General features: G+C 41.0%; 1 long non-coding RNA gene across 1 annotated transcript; it reads right to left on the bottom strand.

Annotated features, from left to right (window-relative positions):
• Positions 1-760: 760 nt before the first annotated feature.
• Positions 761-21,551, bottom strand: LOC149841946 (uncharacterized). The gene is made up of 2 exons (XR_016431021.1): positions 21,449-21,551; positions 761-1,281 (listed from the first exon to the last, which is right to left on the bottom strand). It is a non-coding gene; the product is annotated as an uncharacterized LOC149841946 (long non-coding RNA).
• Positions 21,552-23,350: the final 1,799 nt, after the last annotated feature.

Raw genomic sequence — 23,350 nt, 5'->3', positions numbered from 1 at the left:
TTTCTTATATATATATATATATATATAGGGACACTAGAAATATGTGAACCTGAGTATAAATTGAGAATTTTATTGGTTTTTTTTATTTTACCATACTGATGTGATTTAGATGCTTTGTTTTATAGATTCAGACTCTTGGATCATCTGATTATTATGATGCATAAAGATTTTTTTAGGTTTGCAAATCAATGGCTCAATTTTTTTATAAATATTCAAGCATCCAAAAATTGCATTTTCATTGAAAATATATGATCCAACAGTTGATTCCTAGCAAATGAAGTACTGTGAATGCATATGCAGGGTTGGAATTGCAAAAGTATCAGAAATGCCTAGTTCACACTCCAGTTAACATATTCTAGTAACTATATGTATGTATATATTATATATACTCACACATGCATGTGCACGTGTGCGCCCGCATGCACACACATCTGTGCCCACCCTAATTTGGATTTCTGGCTCTGCCTCTACTTGTAACCAAAATAGATGTCGAAAAGAAGACATCATGATAACCAGTGAACAAGCATATTTGTTCCGCCATTGGTTTCTTGGTTTTGGTGGATATCTTTGTCTTGGTCAAATCTTTTTGGGATCTCAGGTTGACCCCATAACCTCTACCATACCAATATATGCTTCTTGCAAATGACATGCATATATGCTCGGATTTATGTCATAGTTTAATACATAGGTCAAGTCCATGTCCATAGAGCACTCTGTGAGTAGAACCAAAGAAGACAACTGATCGCTTTTTGCAAGAAAATGACACGAACGGTGCTGGCCTTAATTCAGTGCAGTTGAGTCTGAAAGTAGTAAGTGAAGACAACACATCTACATGTTGAGGGAATAGGCCTATTGTCACATTGATGCTTCCTCATTGGGGTTCTGAACAAGATATGAAACATGTGGAAGAGAAGCTAGCTGATAAGTGTACGTTGGAAGTCCTTGTCCAAAGTCTAGTTTGTGAAATGAGCATCTGGTCAGATCTGAGACCATGGTGAGATCCACCAATGCTTGAAGGGCCACTTGGGGGGCTTCAAGTGCTTGCAGATACATTTTCACATAGCCATCAGTAACTGAATCTTTGGCTGCTTTTATGTTGCAAACAGTCTCTTTCATGCTTTCCTGTTCTAAGGCCCCCACTGTTCTTGTCACAGAAGCCAGAACAAAGGCATTCCCACTGAAGGCTTTTGAAAGAGGTGGCATCACCTTGTTCCTAATGTTGACAGTAAATTGCAAACATACCTTCTTCTATTTATGAAGATTCAATGCCTTGTTTCTTGCCTGTGTATGTCATTATGAGTTAGTCTATTAACATAAGCTGCCCGGCTGGAAACAAAATGCATAAATATATAATGAGTAAAAAGAAAAGCCATTCTGCAAATTTTATATCATTGACATAAATTTGAATGTCTAAAGCACACGTTAATAAACTTGATGTGGTAGGCAAAGATATAAGAATTTATATGCTTATCTGCACATAGACGTATGCATATGCAAATTTATGTTCGATGTGAAAATCAATGAGGGTAGCATGTGGATGCTGAATTATCAATATTTATATTTTGCAGAGGTCAGTGTACGTATTAGGGAAGGTTGCTACCGAAGAATGCATCTAGTTATAAAAGAATGAACATATGCACTTTATACTCAACATATATGAACATATATTGTGCATCAAATATTGCACAACAGAGCAAGAACTCCCACAATTGGGTCACTTAATGGGCCTACCTCCCTACAAGGTAAAACTCCAGGTTGAGGATACGACGGCGACCACATGTGTCCCAATCATGATAAAGCAATGGAAGCCCCCATGTGCGCAGGATTTGATCCTGGGCCTTCAGCTCGACACAGGACCCCACTGACCACATGGGTAACCACCACGGTGGTACAGAGCAAGAACTTTGGCAATGAATGTTAACATTTTACAGAAAATGGTTATCAAATCTAACAGTGAATGTGTACGTAAGCATATGGGCACATGCATAACACGCTCTTATGCAGTTTGCAACACCAATAGCATGTTGGCAGCTGACGCGCATGTGCATGCAAACACACATATTTTACACACACACGTGTGTGCGCTTGCACATATGTCTTCTGTACTTCATGATAGGCCAAAAATGCCTTAATAAGTTTGTACCATTAGCATTCATAACCAGGGCAGCAATTCAGGTGGATCCAGGAAGGTCCGGACTAACCTCCAGCCTGGATCTTGAAGCAACCCTGCTATTTTTGGGATGCATTGTAGTGTTGATGGCATGATGCAGCCCCCTTTGCTTATCTGGGCTAGCAAGCAATCACTCCAGCTTGGGCTCCACCTGATAGTACTATGGTAGAAGCAAAGGGTGTAGGCCAAACCGTTTGCATATTGTACTGTATGAACACAAGAAAAGACAAGGCTGTTGTCCACACCATACCAGATAGAGGGCTGTACATTTTCCTGGACCAAGAGATGAAGCCATCTCCCACTGTAAAGGTTTATTGGTGAGAAAGAAAATGCCATTTCACCGCTCTTAAAGTCAAAAGGCATGAGAATCCTTCAGATCAGCATGCCCATTTTTGCTTCCTTATAGAGACAAAATGATAATTTTTACACCCAGATATAGCAGATACAGGCATAAAAATATGCAAACAGAAAAGCATAAACCACCAAAGGCAACATAGTAGATGACAACACCATACGTTCACAACTACCACATTGTGTTTCATCCAAACGTACATGAGCATATTGCCTGTCATAGTTACAAATCTCATTCTCGGGAAAATGTCTGCGGGGAAAAAACTAGTTTTTTCTCAAGAAAATCTCAGGTAATATCGCTACATATAGGAATATACATAATGCATGTAACAATTAAAAATAAGAATAATATAAAAAGCTCCACAAATATCACATTAATATCACTACACAAATGCTACATTTTCAAAATAGGCAATCTTATGTAAAAATCACATTTTTTCAATATGATAGCAGCCTTTGAAAAAATCATGATATTTTTGAAACATCGGAGATATTTCTGACCATGGTGCCTGCATTAATGTGTGTGGGTGTGGAGAGAGAGCCGAAAGAAACATAACATTACTAAGGCAGGGGATCGACAAAAAGTTGAGCCCACGAAAACAAAAAACAACAACAGACCCAAAACAAAGGGCCGAAAGCACGAATGCAAAACATAAAAATAGGAGAACACAAAGATCAGCCAGGGTCTTGAGGAAGAGAAGGCTGCTGAAGGGGGTGGATAACATGGGAGGAGAGGCGCAGAATTGTATAAACATCAGCCAAGATGCAATGAACGAGCTTATTGAAAGCAATCGGAATTTGACGAAAGATCGCATTGTTGTGAGTCATCCACATAGCCCACCAAGAAGTAAGAAGCCAAGTTCTCTAGATCAGTCGTCATTGCTTGCAACTGTGAACCCGTGGCAGACCCCACAAAAGGTCGAGCGTGAAGGATTCTTGTCTCACGATTACTTCAGGCTGATTCCACATACTTTTAAAGAGATCCACAAAGATTGGGCAAGCCCCAAATATATGGTAGGTGGATTCTTCTGCCGCTTGGCAAAGGACGCACCTACTCGGATACTAAAAACCCACCTTCTTAAGGAAGCTATCCGTTTGTACCCTATCATGTAAAATTAACCAGGCTAAGAACCGAGAGCAAGGAGTTGACCCATTCGCCCATAAAAAATGCTCAGGAAGCCAGTCAGCCTCAGGAGGAAGAAGAGACTGATACCGAGTTTTGGTGCATAAAACGTTGTTAGGCGTAATTGCCCATTGCAAAAACTGTGCATCAGGACCGGGATCACCATCTTGCATGAGGACAAAAGACATGACCTTAAGCCACATGCGACACAAGTCTGAGATATGAAGCCTGTGGGGACGATGGATATAATGGATCGACTCAAGAGAACTGTACTTAGCATGGAGCAGAGGAGCACACGGATTGCCTGAACGACGCGTCATCTAGCATTACTTCACGATGAGAGCAATACTCCTTAGTTTGAGAGCAAAGATCCCCAAATCAGCCATACGCCTTGGTAATACCAACGAGTTCCATCCAACTAGGTGTCGCTTAGTCCGAAGGTGGCAACCAGACCAAAGAAAATCTGCCATCAAACTGGAGAACTTCTTCTCCACAACCTTGGGCATCAGAAACATGGGCATAAAAATTTTTGGGATAGAGGACAAGATGTGCTTAATAAGGGTAAGTCGACCGACGATGAAAAGGTAGGAAGCCTGCCAGGAAGAAATTTTGGTCTGAACTTTTTGGATAGTGGCAGTCCAAGCAGTTAAGGGGATGCGCTTTATTTGTAAAGGGAGACCCGGATAGGAAATAAGTAAATCCAAAGTTGCGCAGCTAAAAATCTGTTGTCTGACGGCCAGCAAGGAAGATGGAGCATTGAATGGATAGACAATATTTACTGTCATTAAGGGATAAACCCGAAAGAGAGAAAAAAACTGAAGGATGAGCTTGAATCTTAGCATTTGTTGCACGGAACGTGGCCGAAAATGATCATGTCATCAACATAGGTGAGAATATGATGAGAGAATTCCAGGATGTCAATGTGATCAATTATGCCTTTATCCGCTGCCATTTTAAACAACAACACGAGACCCTCGACGATGGCATTAAATAACAAAAGAGAGAGAGGGCAACCTTGCCGAATACCGCGCCCAATCTTGAACTGCCTACCTCTTGCTCCGTTAAGCTTAATCAAAGAGTGAGCATTTGTTACCAGCTCGTGCACCTATCAAGAGAAACGACTACCGATATCGAAGTTGATAAGCATGTGGAATGAGAAAGGCCAATAGACTGAGTTGAAGGCTTTGTGGAAGTCAATCTTGAGAGAGAAGAAAGGTTGGCCCCTGATATGCAAAGAGTGAAGAACTTTTGATGCCAAGATGAATGAGTGTTGAATTCGCTTGTGAAGGATAAAAGCGAACTAGGAGTCCGAGAAGATTTGAGTAGCGATGGCTCTGAGCCTATTAACCAAAACCTTAGCAATAATGCGGTAGAGCGCACTCATAACCGAAATCGGATGGAACCTCAAGATATCAGAGGCTGCCATGTCCTTCAGGATGAGAGAGACAATGGCTAAGTGTGTGTGAACCGACAACCGACAGTTGCAATGGAACTCAGCAAAGACAATAATATCGTCATGTTGAATGCAAGACCAAAAGATACAGAAGAAATCCACGGGAAAGTCGTCGTAGCCAGAAGCTTTCTATCCTGAAAGATCATTGATAGCCAAAATGATTTCAGCATCAACAAACTTAGATTGCATAACTTTGGCTTGAGATTGATCAATTGCTCGTACGAGAAAAGGGCCAATAGTGTCGTCGACAGAGATCTGAGCAACATAAAGGGTCTTGAAATAGTGAGAAACTGCTGTAAGGACATTGTCGGCGGAGTAGCTGACTCCCCCAATGAAGATAAAGGGAATAATGTTTCTTTTGTGGCGGTGCAAAGCGTAGGAGTGGAAGAAGCTAGTATAACATCACCAACCTCAAGCCAATGTACCATCGCCCGTTGTTTTCATCAAATTTCGTTCTTGATTCGCCATGTTTGCAGAAGCAAAGAAAGCTCAATGGATATGGCCTTTAAGCTTTGAATAGTCGAATCAGAAAGAGAGTCCGGGAAAGACATAGAATGATGAATGATTGACAACTCTTGCTCCCAGGTGTCCATTTGTTGGAATTTATTGATATTATGATTCAGAAGCCAAGCTTTGATGTCGCGGTTGAGACAAAAAAGCTTTTCATGGCACCAAACGGCGGCCCTGACCGCAGTAGAAGGCTTTCTCCATGAACGATAGACCACAAATTTGAAGTTCGACTCCTTCAGCCACCACTTTTCAAAGACGAAAGTCCTTGAAGAGGTAAAACTTTCCCCTCAACGAGTGACAGCCTGACTATGGTCCGAGACAGAAGGAGGAAGCAGGTGATGTCGGGGAGGATCTCCAGCAGATTAGAGAAGACGAGCACTCGATCGAGCAGTCTGTAGCACGGGCAAAACCTTCTATTCGACCACGAGAAAGGTTCGTCGGTAGGAAAAACAGGGTAAAGCTGCTGCTGTTGGAAAAAATCCTAAAAAAATTATATAAAGGTCGTTGGAGAAATGGGAGGATTAGAGTCATGAATAGACAACAAGCAGTTAAAGTCCCCCATAAGAAGGTGCAACTCCCCAAAAGAACCAATAATCTTACTCAAATCAGACCATAACACTAGTCGAAGGGGAGGACGGTTGGGGCTATAGACAATAGTGACCACCGCTGTATGAGTTCTCGTTTTCAAGGAGAGGGCAATCGAAAGAGAGAACATGCCATCATCAACTTTAGAGATACCCAGAGAAGGCTTTCCGAGAATAAGAATATCACCAGTGTAGTGGACTGTAGGCTTATAGAAGAAGTTTGCTGGTGTGAGTTTTATGAAAACCCTTTTTAAAACAATATTTTTAATGAAAATTCAGTGAAAGTCAGACACCAAAAATATAAAAACCGGCTCGCACAAGTGGTGGAGTCCGGGTCGATCTCAGGGAACGGAAAATACTTCGTATTCAAACACACAATCTAACTACTCTTTATTGCCAAAATAAAAAGAATTAATTAAATAATTAACTACGAGAGTACGGTCCTACGCAGAGGGCTTGAACAAATAATTAAAGTGCCTTATTACAAACCCAATGAATTAAATAAAAGAATTAAAATTCCAATCTAAGAAGAAAAACAAGTCTTTAGTGCTTGAGGCTTTTGTAGTTCCTCTGTCCCTTGTGTGAATCTCATGTATATTCTTTCTTCGAGGGCTCCCTTGGCACGTCCAAGCGCTTGCCTACACAAAACAAAAACCAAGAACACAGCAGAACGGCGAAACTAACCACGATCTACACTTAAAAACTTAGTAAAAGCAGAAATCCAAACACTACACCAACATGCTATTATGCACTAAAGGACGGAATAATGTAACTATTAACACACGTTAAACAAATTCAAGAACTAAAGGATGGCAACTGTTGAGAATTTAACTAATTTAACACAACTCAATCACGAAAAGTGTAACACGAAAACAATTTAACACCCCTATTTAGACCACGACTAGTACTGAATCACTGTTATGGAAATAAATTACAAAGAACTATAGCTACTGAAGTCAAACATGGTTAATGAAGTATCCAAACAAATAATGGCTAAGTTAGTGCTTATTGCTGAATAAAAGTGGTTAACTAAGATTGACTAAACCCATTAATTACCATTGTTGATATCTAATAATGTCAATCTATCATCCAACCACTTAACAGCAACAAGTGAACTAAAATGTTAAACACTATACCTACTAAATTAAGTACCCAAAACAAGCAATTAACCAGTGAAATACGTGAACATCTAATGCAATCTTAGCATGGCTGATTAATTGACTCTGAACTAAGGCTAAATAATGAAAGCAATTAACCAAAAAAAACACTGTGACTACTAAAATCAATGGCTACAAAAGCACTAATGTACTCTTGCTGGTGCTTTAACAGAACTAAACACAAACGTTGATTGAAAACCAACGTATGAAGAACTACAAACTAAAAAGAACAAAACACATGTATATAAAAAAAAACTTAAAATGCACAGATTGAACAAACTAGTGAGCTGAACTTAGATGCTGAGAATATATACTGGAAAGCACCAACGGTGACAGTAATGCACAGACCGACTAATAGCATAAAACAATCATGTAATCACTAGGTTGTAAAACACATTATCTAGAACACACTGTAGGGAACGACTAAAAAAAAAACTACACAGAGAAAAGAAACACGTTAATCTCACTTGCCTATAAACCGTGCTATGTATTGCTAACAAAAACACTAATCTGAAAAAAATGAAACAATGTATACAACTAAATGACGACCCACTGAATAAAATAATAAGCAGAACTAAATCAAACGATGAATGTCTGAAATAAGTAAAAAGAAAAAGGGGAGAAAAGGAAGAACACCCACTAGTGCTGTCTACGGACTGGTTGAGAGAAGAGTGGTCTCTCCATGGTGAAATCGACCTGCTGCCTTGTTGTGCTGGAAGAAGGAGAAGCATCCACCGGTGAGAAGGAAGGGAGACGGAGAAGAAGAAGAATAGATGGAGGAAGAAGAACCGGCTGAAGAGAGAGAGAGATGAGAGAGAGAGAGAGAGAGCTTCCAAGTGGGCTGCGTCAATTCCAAAGTGAGAGAGAGACCCCCTTTTTTTCTGCTGTAGAAGACTACTTATAATATTAAATTAGGGTAAAGCAAATTTTTCAAAACCAGTCCCACACTTTTCAATAGTTTTCAAAAAGACCCACTTTAGTAAAACCTATTTTATTGTCTAAAACGAAAACTTCCTAAACTAATTAAAAATTACAAATTAGCTAATACAAACCTAAGCTAACTAAACTACCCTTAAGAAAATCTAAATCTAATAAAAATACTAAAACCGTAGAGAAAACGTTGAAAACTCGATTTTCTGCTAAAATTTGATTCAATGCGATTTCTCAGAACTAACAATAAAAATGGGTTTTTTAGAGCGATTTTAACACGGATCATGCATAAATAATGATTAATAAAATGCAAATATTATGCATGATCATTTGCCTCTCTCCAAATTTCAGAAACGACAGAGCGAGAGACGTCTTTCATTTTTGTTTTGCATAGGGCAATGAGATCTGGCTTTTCCTAGCGAATTCAGTTTGCTAGGAACAGACGCTTGTCGGGAAAATTTAGCCCTCTGATATTCCAACATAGAGCCTCCATAGCTGAAAGTCAGCAAAACTCTGAGAGGTGCAAGCTTTGGCTAAACGCCGAGGAGAACCACCAGCATGGGAGGCCGAGGGATGCAAGTTGCAACGATGCCCTCGACAGGCATAACAGACCCCAACACCTGATTGATGAAACGAGTTGAGAGTCAGCATATGAAGAACGACCCCAGATTGGGTTGCCGCAGAGGAAGGGGGAAGGTCGGAGACCACAACAACATATGCGAGCATGATGCGTGAGATATGAAGCAACTGTTGCGAGGAAAGAGAAACATCAAGAAGTTGGGAAACTTAATCAACTTCAATACCTAGCGTATAAAAGAGATGGTTTTGCCCTACTGTAGGATTAGCACCCACGGGAGATGAGTCTCCAGAGGTAAAAGTAATCAGCTCCCCAGACGAACCTTGGTCGACTGCCAGATGCGAAGGGTGAGGAAACATGAAGTCCATGGGCAGTAGGAGGAAAGGAGCCTACAAGCGGATCACCATGCAGTTGATAGCTCAATAGGATAGGGCATTGAAACCCATAATATGAAACACCAGGCCATCGAAACGCCTGCATGAGAAAAGGATGAAGTGCGATTTCCCAAAAAAATGATGCTTACTAAAGCCACACATGTCTCTAGTAGCCACCGCAAAATCATGCAAAATGGGAGCACGGGCGGAGGTGCCGGCTGATAATGGCACAACGGCCTTGACAGTAGAGATATTAGAAGCGTGAGCATGTGAAAATGTGATGTTGGCAGACTGCTGGTCATGAGTGTCATCATCATAGGTCAGATCCCCAAAAGCCTTGATAGCGCCAAACAAAGAGGCTTTTGGTGGCTAAAAGGATCGATAACCAAGAAACCACATGCGTGGGAACATGAAGGATGGTGGATTCCAAATGAACGGGTTCCTGAGAGGAGCACCAACATCACCATGCATCGTCAAAGCACCTCTAGAAGGAGCGACAGAAGAGCAGTCATCAGATGTAGGATTTCCACCATCTTCAAGAGCACCTACCAAAGACGATGATGGCGACAGAGAGGAGCAGGAAATGATTGAAGCACCGGGCAAGCTTGAGCGGCCACCAAGAATAAGAGATGACAAAGATGGTGTCATCGCTGACTGCACAAAGGCTTTTTCGGTGAACAACATGGGCAATGCAGGCGACTGACTGATCAAAACCTAGACAGATCCGATTTTGAAAGCCTGAAAAGATGATTTGGGCTCATGCAATTTGCCAACTTGCACCCAAGGAGAGAATGAGGCGTGGCACTAGGGCATCTATGATCTTCGACTATCTTGGCAAAAAATTAACTTCTGCCGCAAATAGCGATTTGGGGGGGGGGGGGGGGGGACTGTGGCACGCTTACTCTTCCAGATTGGATGTTGTCGAGAGAGAAAAAAGGTGGCATAGCGATGACATGCAACGCACTTTCGAAAGTTAAGGGAGAAGCACTCAGTGCACCACCAGTCATTTGGCTTCGCGCAGTGCAGTTGAGCGCGAAAACAAAATCTGAAGAAAGAAAGTTGCTAGGAGGGGTTAACCTCCTGCCAATCCCGGTCATCGCTCCAGCTAGGAGAAACCCGAAAGAAAAATGGTGCGCAAAGCAATGCTTCTACCGAGCAACTCTGAAGAGGCTCCCTCCTAATAGCACAGATGAAATGCCGGATATCCTTAGGAAGGAGCGAACCTGAAGCCACATAGGAAGAAAAAATGATCCAACGAGAGGAGAACAACTTGAACGATAGTCGAAACGAAAGGGCAACATGAAAACCCCATCGTTGGAGGGCAAAAGCAGTACCCCAGTCATTTAGAGCGTCCTGAATGAAGAGAAGGGCCCACTGGTTGACATGCAAAAGGTGGTTGGAACCGATACCCCAGAAGAAACATGGCGATGAAGACATGTAGATAAGTTGACTGATGTTGCTACTCCTCTCAGTAGCAACGACGAAGACAAAAGCAAAGATGAAGACTGAGAGATACTAGATGGCGACTCCAAGAGAGAACCCTAATAGGCACCTCCTGCAAGAATGAAGATAGAAAGAAACCCGAAAGGGTGACTCCAGGAGCAGTGATGGTCCACGGTGCCACGTGGTAGCCCTTTTTTTGCTGTAATCTCCCCCAAAATTCCAGCCACAGGTGCTGCATTCCACGACCACACACCATAGAGAGAGAGGAAGAGGTACCTTAGCACCGTCGGCCTTTGCTGTCGCCCGAACGTCGCCGGCCGGATGCTGGAAGTCTGTCGCCGACTCGCGCAATCTGCTTCTTTAACACACACAGATGTAGCCGGTGCTACTGCCTGAGTGCTTTCGCCCGCCAGAGAGGTGAAGTAAAGGTGCCATTGTCACGCAAGGGATATCACTTGTCAGAGAGGTAGAGCAGAGGTGTCGGACTGCCAAAATGGCGAGACAGAGAAAGATGGTGGGGGTTCAGAGCAAAGCTAGGGCAAAAAGGTGGGTGGAGAGACAGAAATAGGTAGAAAGAGTCATTGCTAGGGCAAAAATCAGAGAGAGAGAGAGAGATGCAACGGATGTAGGACATACGTCTGATCGCTGAAGGAAACCTTGTTTTCTCGCTAGTCGGATCACCGAAGGAAACCCTATTTTTCTCGTAGCCTAACCCGTTGCCACCCACCATTGAGGAAGAAAATGGTGGGAAAACTTGGATTTAAGGTAGGAAGGGATGGGTGTGGCAGAACGGAGAAAGATGAGGTAAGGGAGGGCTGTGAGGAAGAAGGTGGGGGAAGGCGGATAGGGGAAGAGGGTGGGGACGAAACCCTGTGATGAGGTAGGGCTCTCTGGTGATGTAGGGGTTGAGGAAGGCTCTTCGATGATGAGGGCGGTTATGCGATGGTGGGGAGGACCGAAGGGTGGAGCTGTGGGGTCGTGGGAGAGAGAGAGAGAGAGAGAGAGAGTCTATCGGGAAGAGAGGGTTGTGAGGAAGAAGGTGGGGGAAGGCCTATTGGGAAGAGGGTGGGGGAGGAAAACCTGTGATGAGGGAGGGCTCTCCAGTGATGTAGGGGTTGAGGAGAGCTCTTCGATGATGAGGGCAGCTATGCGATGGCAAGGAGGACCGAAGGGTGGAGCTCGCAGAGATCTCTGACCTTCCCCTTGCCTTTAGCAGGCTCTGTCGCTCTCGCATATACCCCATGAAGAGAGAGAGAGAGAGAGAGAGAGAGAGAGAGAGAGCACCTTATGTAGGTAGGTTGCTTACAACCTCGAACGTAGAAGAAAATAGGTCATTGTCGATGATAATTATAGTTGGCAATAGATAATTTATAGTTGACAATGATATCAACAATGATAAATATCATCGACCCATGCATCAACTTTTTACGGTCATTTATAGTACTATTTTTTATGACAATTATATATCATTGTCTTTAATCATGACGATACTTATCATTGCTATAAAACAGTCGGCTATGGGAGGTTGTCAGTAATATCATCCTTAAAGTGATGGTAAATATCATCAGAAATATTAATGAAATATGATAATAAATATCAGCAGTAATATTAAATAAAATTGACAATAAATATCATCAATGATAGATTCAAATCAACGATAATTATCATTGTATTAATTTTTGAAAATCATATATGTTGACATAGCCAACGATAATTGTGAAAATCTCTACAAAAAAGAGATTGTGTGTAACACCACAATACAAGAAATACAAAGAGTGCACAAAGGCACAAAGGAGAACACTCACAAGTGCACGAAGGCACGGATACACATGCACAACAGCATGAAACAAAATGAACTTCAATTCATAAGTTCCCAAGAGGGGCTTTACAATATTGCATATGCACTCACAAAAAAGAATATGTTTACAAGGGCCACTAAGGCCTATTTATAATGCAAAAAGAAGCCACAGGTGCAGCTCAATATGACTGTTGGAGCTGCACCCAACGGTCACATTTGTGACTGTTGGGGCAGCTCCAACAGCTATATGGAGTTGTCCCTTTCACAACAGTCAAAAAGAAAAAAAAATGTAAAAAGCAAAAGTAAATAAAAAAAGAAAAAGTAAAAATGTTAGCTCATTAGGGTGGCTGACACCTATTGAGTAAAAAGACTGAAATACCCCTGATGGGTATTTCAGTTTACAGTTAAAAGAGACATAATATTTTAACACTCCCCCTCAAACTTAGGGCGTCACGACCGAAAGTTTGCCAAGAAGGAAGTTATATTCTTGTATCTTGATCTTGATTTGCTTCGGCTTTTATCTCTACCCTTCTCACTCTTAAATTTACTTCTCCCCCTATTCTCAGTGACAAATGCCTCTGACTGTGGTGAATATCCTTAGATTTCCTTCTCATCTCTTCATTGAGGACACCAGCTTTAACAAGCTCCATAGAAACAACACCATTAAGAGCGGAGTTGGTGAGTGAGACCCTAAATGTCTCCCAAGAATCCGGTAGAGTAGCAAGCATCCAAAGCCCTACAACTTCATCTTCAAATTTAATACCCATGCCAGACAACTGATTAATAAGTCCTTGAAACTCATTCAAGTGGTCGGCTATAGAGCTCCCTTCTTTATGCTTGAGTTGCATCATCCGTCTAAGTAAATACAATTTGTTGTTGCCGGTCTTCGAAGCATACAAATTTTCAAGCTTAGTCCACAATGCCCTTGCATGATTCTCATGTTGAATATGATTGTAGACATTCTCATCAACGAATTTCCGAATAAAACCACACACTTGATATGCTCAAATTCCCATTCTTCATCACTTTTAGATTCGGGTTTTAGAGTAGCAAACACAGGAAGATGCATAGCCTTAACAAACAAAAGATCTTTCATCTTGTTCTTCCACAAATTGTAATTTGTGCCATTCAAACTAATCATCCGACTTTGTGCTTATATCCATTCTTGAACCTGAGGCTCTGATACCACTGATGTTGAAAAAGGAAGTGCAAACCGAATGCAACCACTTTCCAAACGGAGGCAATGACAACAAAGTACCTAGAAGAAGAACACTTCTATGTCTTGCACATAACACAGAATAACTCCTTCCACCCAACTCCAAAATAAAACCCTTATCATCCAAGGGATACTACAGAAATATATATATATATATATACTTTGATTCACAAGAGCAAGAGATAATAAAGAAAATAAAGAACACAATAAGAGAGAGGCACACACCAATTTTAACGTGGAAAACCCTCTCAAAATGAGAGGTAAAAACCATGGGGTTGAGAGCAACCCAACAACAACTCTACTATATGATATAAAGAATGGCTACAAAAGGGCATACACAATGTCTACCCACAATAAGCCCACAAATCACCACAATAGAGAAGCATCAAAGCAAATAAAGAGGTAAAAGTGGAAGAATATCACCTAATCAATAGTGATGACCTTCCCACAAAAAGCCCTCTTTCTCTTGCCCTAATCTTTACAAAACAAGAAGGGAATAAAAGAAGATGAAGAACACCAACCAAAGCTTTTCTTCTTACTTTCTCCTTCTCTCCCACTCTCTTTCTCACAATCTTGTGGAAGCCCCACACAAAACAAAAAAGAAGAAACCCTTTTTCTTCTCTCTCTTTCTCTCTTTTCTTCAAAGAGCCAAAAAAAACTCAAAGAGACTCTCAAAGCCAAAAAGCCATCGTGCCCTCTTTTACCTTTTTCTTTCTTTTTTCACTTTTTCAATTTTAGTCCCTCTTTTCTTACTATTTTCCTCCTTTTTCAAGCCTTTTAAAAAACGTATGGTGAAGTGCCTCTTCACCTTCCTTGGACCAGGTCCTCCACATGGAGGGAACCCAAATCCAACACAAGCTTGTTATATCAAAATTTCAATTTTCTAATATGAAAAACATAAGTGAGGGGAAAATGAGTGAGAAGCAACTAAAGGAAGTGGGCTTTCCACTAAAGGGAATCAAGTTTTCTATATTTTAAAAACGGGTTTTCCAAAGCTGTGCCTCTGCTTTCAAGCTTTAGACATCCTTCTTCATGAGAAAATGAAGCCAAAGCAGGTTCAACCTTCATAGTTTGAAAAGCATGACATGAGATATCAGAATTCACGAGCTCCAATTTTGAGAATGCGATATTTCATGCAAATTAAGCAAAAAATGTGTATAAGTAATAAACGATAATGATGAAAATCGAAGAGAAACCAAATTGAATCCAGTGGCAAGTGGGTCTTGATTGTACCTTTTTCAAAATTGGAGTCTGTTTAGTCCTTTAAACTCCAAATTCTGAGTTGATTCTAGTAGAGCCCCTTCCTGGGGCCTCTTGGAGTGTGTAGGTGATCTAAGAGTTTGCTCCTCTATGGTTCGACAAAATGTCTGCATAGGTATGATGATTTGAGATGTAGATCTGACAAAACCTCCATGTAGTGGCTTCTGAATAGAAGCAAGAGTGAGGCAAAGTAAGGATATGGCTTGACTGTTCTTTATAGAGCTAGCACTTGGGTACGAGACTCTTAGATTTGGTACTAGCTAGGTTTACCTATTTATAGGTTTTTAGGTGGATCTTGGTTATAATCTTATTAGGTTTGGATATAACTAATAAGGATCTAATTGTTGCATAACAACCAACATCACGACTTCTTATTGGCTTTGATTGCAAGGTTGCATCTTCAAATTGAGTGTCTACGTACACGAAAGCGAAGAGTTTCCCTCTTTCAAAGTGAGCTTTCCTATGCAGACTTCTGGTAACTATGGGTAAAAAATCTTGAGGTCTTCCTATCCATTGGGGAGGTACACCCAACTTCAACCTTGCTGCAAGGGACATTCTTAGATTTCAAATCATAGTCATCCCTTGTGAGGTGACAAACCATGGTTGCCTAGTCAGAAAAGTGAAATCCTTACGGGCAGTGTAAGTTACATAGAATCTAAATCTCTAAGGTATGTTTGTTTCATGCAATTTTCATGAGAAATTGCTGAGATGACATCCCTTTCTCTTCCTTTTTCACCATGAGTAAAACAAACATCAAATCATCATACTGAAAAAATGCCAGCATAAGTGAGCTTAGTTTTTCTTACCACCAAACAGTTTTCATGTGAGAATCCTTCCGTACCTTTTTTTTTGGCAAGCTGGGGTTAGGCAGACCCCTACCAGTTATACAACTATACCATTGGATTTTGAACTTGCAACATCCCAATACAAGGTGACCTGCACTAATTGCTCCTACCAGACAAGCAGAGCCCCCCCCCCCCCCCCCTTTTGTTTAGAATCCTTCCATACTACCGACCATATGAAATCACACTCATGGAAAGGTTGAGCTGAATCTTTTACAAATGGATGCCCTTTTCCTTGAAAGGGAAGGCATTTCCCCTTCATGGGAATGAAACAAGCAGGCCATAAAGTTTATTTGGTACTGCCTGGGAAACATGATATTCATCCTTAGGAGCAGGATTATTGGAACATGTTAGTGTTCTCAGAAAAAACACACGCTATATTCTAATTAGATTTCATGATTCAACCAAGGCAATTAAGCCATGCATTCATTGAATTTGGGTTGATTTTAAATTAAGACCCATGTAATAAAAGCAGAGATATATGTCTAAAGGTCAAATGAATACTGTTGCAACACCATGTCTAAAGGTCAAATGAGTACTGTTGCAATACCACGTGTAGAATTTGAGGGACACTCATGGAATAAAATCAAAGACATTGAAAGGAGTTTTTATTTTTTCTAAATAACTGCCACTAGGTCCGCTCTATGGGCACGTTTGGAAGAGAGAAAGATGTAGGAAAAATGATACAAAATGGATAATCCTGATGGATTTTCTGACCCTTGCAAATGAGAGACTTTTTCACCAAGAGTTTTTTTAAAAATTATACTTTTTAATAAGAAACATTTCTCCATGCCTCCATGGGGGGTGATGGAAGAATGTTTCCTACCAAAGGGAAAATTTATTTTTACACTCATCAGTCATCTCACCACCACCACCCACCATTTCACCATCACCACCACCATCCATCTCATCACGACCCTCCTCCTCCACTCTCTCATTTTTTTTACATTTGATACACCCTAGTGCTTCACAACATGCTTGATGAACAACTTTGCAGTCTTCTCTGCAGGGCACTCCTTCGAACCTGGGATGGAGGTGGCATATTTAGAGAAACGATCCACCACCATCAGAATGGAGCTGAAGCCATCTACCTTTGGCAAACTAATAATGAAGTTCATGAAAATACTTTTTCAAGGACGTTCTAGAATAGACAGAGGCTCAAAGAGGCCGACAATCTTCTGGTTGGTCCCCTTGTCTTGTTGGCAGATAAGGCATGTTTTGTCTTGTTGGCAGATAAGGCATGTTCGCACATACCCCTACACATCATCCCTCATCTCTGGCCAATAGTAGCCGCGCTCAAGAAGAGCTAAGGTCCGCTTCTGACCTGAATGATCGGCCCATAGTGTATCATGGCACTCCTTAAGCAGTTCACGACGGAGGCTTTCCCACCACGACACGAAGACGCGTCCCCCTTTTGTCACGAGGAGATCATCTCGTAACCAAAATCGTTGAGTCTTTGTTGCTTGCACCAGAGAGACAAGGTGTTGTATTGTTGTATCATGCTGCATACCTTCGCGGATGCGGTCCAACAACGCACCTTCCAAGTGAACTTTGAAAGGTTCTGCACGCGCAGCTGCCAATTTCGCCTTACGACTCTGAGCGTCAGCAACAACATTAGTCTTTCCCACCTTATACTCTGAACATTTGCCATCGAGCTTGCTTGGGTGTCAGCTTCTTCTGCATCTGAAAATAGCTCATGGTGACATCGTCCATCTTGACGATGAACTGGAGACCCAGAAGTTAGTGTCGCCATGTCCTGAAGCAGTGCACGATGGTCGTTATCTCACGTTCGTGCACTGTGTAGCGCCTCTCAGCATCCTTTAACTTTCGACTCTCGTAAGCAATTGAATGTCCTTCCTGCATGATAACTCTGCCAATGATGAAGTCTAAAGCATCTATATGGACTTCAAAGGGTCTTGTGTGGTCTGGCAATCGCAGCATAGGTTCCCTCACCAAGGCTTTCTTCAAGGCATCAAAGGCATCTTGGTAGGCTCATGTCCAGAGCCATACCCGATTCTTCTTCAGCAAATCTGTGAGGAGCGTAGCAATGAGAGAGTAGCCTTCGATGAACCGCCAATAATAGTTTGTCAAGCCAAATAATGACCGCAACTCTGATACTTTGGTTGGCGGACACCATTCTTGGATGGCTCTTATCTTCTGTCTATCCATTCACAGCAAACCACGCCCCCACAACGTGGCCAAGAAAGTTGATCTCCTCTTGTTTGAAGAGACACTTCTCTCGCTTGACACAGAGGTCATTCTCCTTCAACACCTGAAACATTATTCGCAAGTTCTCAACATGATCCTCCATGTTGCTGCTGTAGATCACAATGTCATCAAGATAGACTACTACGAATTTGTCTAAGGATAAAAAATCTTATTTATCAATGCCGTAAACGTGATCAGAGCATTAGTCAACTCGAATGGCATCACCAGAAATTCATAGGCACCATAGCGAGTGACACAAGTTGACTTTGGTTCATCACCATCTACAATCCTCACCTGCCAGTAACCCGATCGTAAATCCAACTTTGAAAAGATACAAGCACTGTCTCACTGATCAAACAAGTTTGCTATCAGTGGCAATGGATACTTGTTTTTCACCATGACTTTGTTCAATGCATGGTAATCCACATATAACCCTTTGGAACCATCATGTTTCACCTGAAAGAACACAGGGGCGCCAAAGGGTGCTTTTGTGGGACGAACGATGCTTGCTTCTAACATTTCGTTCAACTGTCTGCATAACTCCTTCAATTCAGTTGGTCTCATGCGATGAGGGACCATAACAGAAGGCTTTTCTCCTGGGGTCAACTCAATCATGTGGTCAATCTCGCGTCTTGGCAGCAGACGCTTCGACAGTTCCAAGGGCATAACTTCTTGAAACTCCGTCAACAATGGGGCAAGGGTCGGTGACACTATTGCTTCAACCTTCCCTTCTTCAGTGCATACAACAACTAAGAATGCCTGCTTTCTCTGCTTGACACTCTTCTTCAGTTGCATCACAGATAGCATTAAAGTCTTGCCTCCAAAAGTGAGGCATTACATCGTGTGCGAAGAGTTTGACCCCATAATTGTCAATGAGTTCACCTTCGACAGCATCATTACATTCTGACTGCAAAGAAACTCCATGCCCAAAATCATCCAAAAATCGTTCAGGCACACCATTGAGAAGTTGGCTTTTCCGGCCAAACTCCAATTTGGATAGCGACATTCCTTGCTTCACCAAGGATGGGCTTGGCCACATAGTTCATCGTTTTGATGGTCCTCTGCTTTGGCCCAAACTTTAAGCCTAACTGCTCCGCCTCTTCCTGCGAGATGAAGTTGTGTGTGGCCCCAGAGTCTACCATTAACATAGTAGACTTTCTATTCGCAATGAATTCTAAGTACATGAGTTCTTTTTCGACCGATATGCTTTCCACTGCATAACTTCTAACCACGTTTATAGTCTGCATGGCCCCCATCCTGGGTTGCATGACCTCAGTATCACTACTCTCTGCTTGCAACGTATTGGCATGTCTATCGTCCTTCACGAGTCGCTTTAGACATTGCCTTACAATATGCCTATTATCATAGAACCAACAAGTCACAACCCGCCCTTTGTTGTCGTTGTCGTACTTCTTAAAATTCTACTTCTTGTCGAAGTGGTGTTGGGTCCACGCCTCACCCTTGTTGTCGCACTGATCATCTTTCTTGCCTCCGTGGTCCAACTTCTTCCCAGCCTTGGTCGATAGAATAAATGTCTTGCGCTAAGTATCCACTAAGCGCCCGACCATCACATATACATCTTCCAAAGTCTCGGGATTGCTCCTTTCCACTTCGAACTGTTCCCACGACTGTAGTCTCATAATAAACTAGTTAATTTTGTCTTCATCTAGCATATTGAGTACATCCAACATGCGCTTCTAGAACGTCCTGATGTAATTTATCAAGGCTTCAGTGTGCTTCAATTCTGACACCATTTGATATGCTTGTCGTTGTATATTTTATGACATAAAGTAGTTTCGTAGCTCAGTTTTGAAGGCCTCAAAAGTATCAATGATGCAATGCCATCTCTCCGTATCACTACGTTTCCATCTCCACCAGGCTATAGCATCTCTGTCAAGCAGAGCTGTTGCAACCTTCACCCTAAGGTATTCGGCCAGTATATTCTGAATATCTAGATAGTCTTCTATCTGGAACAGAAAATTATCAATGTCCTTGTTGTCTCTGAAACCATTGAATTTTACTGGCTTCGGCACATCTATCTTTGATGACCTATCATCACTTTCACCATTTAAGATCATTGTCCACTGCAACGTGTGGTTCTTCAACTGAAGCTCTCCTACTTCAGTCTATAGGGCGGTTATTATTGTAGTCAATGACGTAACCTGCCCCATCAGCAAGTTCACCTACTCTCACAAGCTTGTTACCTCGTCATCCAATCCTCCAAACGACTTCAATACGCGTAAAATTGCTTCATCATGCGAAGTCACATCAGCCACCAGTCTATTAACAATATCGGTCATCTGCTCATGGCCCCGAGGTGAACTCATCTTCTCGATCTCAGTAATTGTCTTACCTTTAGTACTGCGCAAGTTGTATTGGGACACCACGTTGTCTTGCTCACAAATCGCAGTTGGTCAGCGCATCTCTCGACACCGACTCCGGAGTCGCTTCTCCAACTAAAAAATGAGCTCTGATACCACTTGTCACAGGCTTATTTCTTCAACAGGCCAGTGCAGCGTGACATTCCTTTCTTACCGCTGCAAGCCTATCTGATTGCTCGCTTGCCACCGTAGAAGTTTTGAGTATAGAGAGTGCAAGAGAGAGAAAGATAAAAGAAAAAGAGAAATTGCAATCACTTGAAGGTAATCACAACAAGGATGAACAAAAAAAGCTTAATGCATTTGCATTCATTCATGATTTTGCCCACAGTTCAAATCTACGAGCTAACCCTTCAAGGTATTGATCAACCTGAACCAAGGTAAATGATAGCCCAGAGAAAGTTATAAGTGGCTCAATACATACATCATGACTCAACTAAAGTAAAACAGACTCTAGACACGACTGTCCAGAGTAGATCACAAGGAAACACAATAAACACAAAGGAAAAATAACCCTATGTAAGGCTTTAAAATTCAACTAAGAAGAGCATAATTTAATTAAACAGAATCTCAAACAAACAGGGCAATTGAAACATGTGAGATTGAACTTAAGCCTGATAAATCTAATCTAAAAAGAACTTCAGACTTTAGTTCTATTTATTACTACCAGAGATTCTGGTTTAAAGGCCATCAAATCTAATAAACCAAATGGGTAATTGAATCAACAACGAATCGATGCATAAAACAAAATGTGTATAAAAAATACTAAAGGGGGTTTATATATATGATTCTCAAAAACCTGTCAGAGAACATCGATTCACATGGAACCAACACCACATGTGAATCATCTCTCATAACCCAACAACACACGGATGCTAAGACAGAATTAATACCCAACAAAAATCCAGAATTTCTGTAGCAATTAACGTTGAAACTGAGTGCCATGCTAGAACAGAAAATTCCTATGTATTGTCCCTTGATCAAAACAGGTTTTATCTTCCTCTCTTAAACTCCATGCCTAATCGACCCATGCTAACCTCTCTTCCTACTGAGTTAAGGGAGAGAGACTTATACCTTGTGTTGTGATTTGAACTGCAAAGGAGAAGAAAGAAGAAGACGATGATGGTGAAGAGGCGAGCTCGCTGCTCCCCTGTTTCCTTATAGACGTCCCTTCCTATCTTATCTTCCAATATATATATATATATATATATATATATATATATATATATATATATATATATATATATATATATATATATATATATATATAGTTATTATTTCTATTATTATTCTTACTTATTTATCTTAAAATAGATGGACCATGGATCTCAGTCAATGAGTCCACGATCCATATTGAGATTCAAAGCTTGCATCAGCCCCTATATATATATATATTTACCCAAAACAGTGAAAATATAATTATTTTAAGTAAAAATAGCATTTATTAATTTAAACAAATCCAGCTTTTTAAGAGATATTACAATATTAACACAGTAAAAAGCATGTTTTTGCAGTATTTTCTATATTATTTATGTTTTTATACATGTCAATATTTTCCAATATTTTTTGACAAAAATAAGGGTCTTTTTTCTGCTAGACCAAGGGAAGACCCTCCATCATCAACAGTGCATTGGCAGTGCTCCAATTGGTAAAACCATTGAGATCACCCCTGGCCACCATAGAGTTAGCCCAGCTTTGAGCTTGTGGCAACGGATGCCCTCATCAGTTTCAAAGTCCCGCCACAGGTCGCCCTAACCAAATTAATGGAATCCTTGTAGGCTACTTTGTTTAAGACTCTTGATATGCCACTCTTACACTTCCAATGAGCTGTTGTGGGTCCACTTTTATTTTCTCTTTTCTAAGTGTTCTATGTTGCCTCAAGGGATTCGCCGCAGTGGAGGGGGGCCTTGGCCACTAGGGTGATCCGGGTTCCATTCCCATGAGCGTCAGCTCCTTGCATTAATGAGAGGGCAAGAGATAAGCCCTTGCTCAGCTGCTTAACCGAAGCTTGGCGACTCCCTGGGGGCAAGGGGTGTGCCACGGGTTTACTCCATCGAAACAGTGATCATAAGTACACCTGGCTTAGCCAGCACAACTAGGTCTCTGATTCCGATGGTGGTTTCCCGTCCATGAAAAAAAGTGATCTATGTTCAAGGTCTACATGATCACAACTTCCATGCTGGATGAATGAATAAGAGAAAAAAACCAGACAATGACACTCTTAAAGAGAAAAAAGGAAAAGCAACTAAAGTGTGAAACTTTGTGTTACAAAGTTGGTTTCATTGTCCTCCAACTTTTTAGTCCTTGATAACGAAGTAACCAATTGAGGCGACAAGAATGTTAACAGACCAACCACTCGAAAACATTTTCTTAAGAAACCTTGTGAAATACTCTTAAGATATGCACTTAAAATCACTTTTGTAAAGATAGTTAAGATCATTAATGAATTGTTGAAACTCCAAATATAGTATTTCAAGACAAATCAGTATTTGGTTGAGATAGGATCCAATAATCTAATGTCTCATGGCTTTGAGCAACATGGGCCAGTTTCCAACACAATACGGTATATCCATTAATACCAATAGAAACTATGTGTGTGTGTGTTGGGGTTCATATTCAAGAAATTATTAGCATATATAATATTAAAATACATTAGAATGTGTTATTATTGCAATAAAATCACAATATTTTCCTAATATTGTTGATATTTGTTCCATAGGTTAATGACTTCTTAAAGTTTGCATGATATATTGATACGCACTCCGAGGACTGCAAACTCTCATTAAAAGATATATTCACATGTTTTTTTCTACACACCTCACAATGTTTGCATCACCTAATTTGCAAATTTCTTGTAACGAAAACCTGTCGAAACTTTATAAATATTTCATTAAATTCACATATATAGCACGAAGTTCGCATAACTGAATCTGTGAACTTTTCGTAACTGAAACATGTCGTAAGTTTGCAAATATT

The sequence above is a fragment of the Nuphar pumila genome, chromosome 3 (assembly GCF_984573655.1).
Source record: "Nuphar pumila chromosome 3, dmNupPumi1.hap1.1, whole genome shotgun sequence".
Taxonomy (NCBI): domain Eukaryota; kingdom Viridiplantae; phylum Streptophyta; class Magnoliopsida; order Nymphaeales; family Nymphaeaceae; genus Nuphar; species Nuphar pumila.
Note: the sequence above shows the minus strand (reverse complement) of the source record. Positions and strands in the feature narration are given on the sequence as shown.